The 1735-nt window shown below is 55.2% G+C and overlaps 1 non-coding gene across 1 annotated transcript; it reads right to left on the bottom strand.

The window, feature by feature from the left end:
- Nucleotides 1-1094: 1094 nt before the first annotated feature.
- LOC129495359 (U6 spliceosomal RNA) lies at nucleotides 1095-1198 on the bottom strand. Its single transcript, XR_008661517.1, has one exon. It is a non-coding gene; the product is annotated as a U6 spliceosomal RNA (small nuclear RNA).
- Nucleotides 1199-1735: the final 537 nt, after the last annotated feature.

The following is a 1735-nucleotide window of genomic DNA, read 5'->3' as shown; positions in this document are numbered from 1 at the left end:
ACATGGCTCTGTTTAATAGATTCAAGGGCACAGGAACAGCTTTGCAGCCAGGGTGAGTCCTCAGGAGTGGCCCTGGCTGCCATGGTGATCCTGGCAGGCACTGGGGAAAGGGCCCCAGAAATCAGCCTCAGGGATCAGAGGATGGGGCCTCCTCAGGGTGTGACCCCAAAGCTCACCGAAGCCCTGTTGTATATGTCCTCGTGCACACCCAGCCCGGTCCAGCCTGCCCAGCTGACTGGATGCACTGCTCTGATGAGAATAATCCCCGTGCAGCTCACAAAGGACTTTACATCCACTGTCTTGTTCTGTCCTCACAAGGCTCTGTGAAGCAGGCAGAGCAGTTATTCTTTCCCTCCCTACTTGTCCTAAGGGAAAAAAGGAGGCTCGGCTGGGTTCTGGGGGAAACGGTCCATTTCACATCTCTCTTTCTCAAAGTCACACAGCTGGTTGGTAGAGCCGGGCCTCGCATTCCCGGCTGGGTGGCTTCGCAGCCTGTGCCCTCCTGGCTCTGCCTCGCTGGCTCCCGGAGGGGGCAGGAGCACGAGGCTGGGCACCCACCCGAGGGAGGCTGCTCGTGCACTACTGCCTCTGTTCCTCCCTCACCCTCCGACGTAGCTGCCGTTATCGCTCCTGTTTGATAGATAAAGAAATTGAGGCACAGGGAGGGTAGGAAACTTGTGCAAAGTCACACAGCTAGTAAGTGGTGGAGATGGGATTTGAATTTGTTCTTTTTCTTTTGAGATTTTATTTTTTTACTTGGCAGAGAAAGAGAAAGAGAGATCGAGAGAGCACAAGCAGGGCGGGGAGGCAGAGGGTGAGGGAGAAGCAGGCTTCCCGCTGAGAGGGAGCCAGGCATGGGGCTTGATCCCAGGACCCTGGGATCATGAGCTGAGCCGAAGGCACATGCTTAACCGACTAAGCCCCCCGGGGAGCCCCTGAACTTGTGTTCTTAGTCGCTGTATCCTATGGGCTCCTTGGGAGCCTGTGAGCAACCCCGAGGCAAGGTGGGTCTCTCACATGACACGATGCCTCAGTGTCTCTCCCATCCAGGGCCTGACACAGAGAAGGGATTCATGAAATGTTTTTGCTTTTTTTAAAATATGGAACGCTTCACGAATTTGTGTGTCATCCTTCTTTGCGCAGGGGCCATGCTAACCTCTGTATTGTTTCAATTTTAGTGTATGTGCTGCCAAAGCCAGCGTGGATTCATGAAATGTTTACTGAAGGAATGGAAAGCCCAGCTTGGTGGGGCGCTCCTGCCTCTGGACTGGCCAGCTCCTCACTGTCTCACAAGGTGAGACATTATTATTATTCTTACAAGTGTTTCCTGACCTGCCAGGCTCTATCCTAGCCCTGGGGGTACAGTGGTGGATGAGCCGGTCTCTGCTTCTGTGGAGGCAGGTGGGGTACAGGTGGGTTAGCTCATAATAAAGGGGTGCGGCAAGTGCAGAGATGGGAGCACCCTGGGTGCTGCAAGAGGGCCATCTGACCCAGCCTGGAAGGGGCAGCCAGGCAAGAGGACAGTGGGGAGAGGATGGGCACATCACATGGAAGGGACGGCATCAACGAAGGTCTGGGTTGGGACCACAGTGTGGGTGAGTGGGATCCACACGAGTTGAAGCTGCTGGGGGATAAAGTTCAGGGCTGGGAGTGCCAGGGGACACCCAAGACTGTCAAGGGGAGCGAGGTTTTAGGAAGCTGGGTCTAGAGAGACAGGAGGTCAGCAAGGAGAAGG

This window comes from Nyctereutes procyonoides, unplaced genomic scaffold (genome assembly GCF_905146905.1).
Source record: "Nyctereutes procyonoides isolate TBG_1078 unplaced genomic scaffold, NYPRO_anot_genome, whole genome shotgun sequence".
Taxonomy (NCBI): Eukaryota; Metazoa; Chordata; class Mammalia; order Carnivora; family Canidae; genus Nyctereutes; species Nyctereutes procyonoides.
Note: the sequence above shows the minus strand (reverse complement) of the source record. Positions and strands in the feature narration are given on the sequence as shown.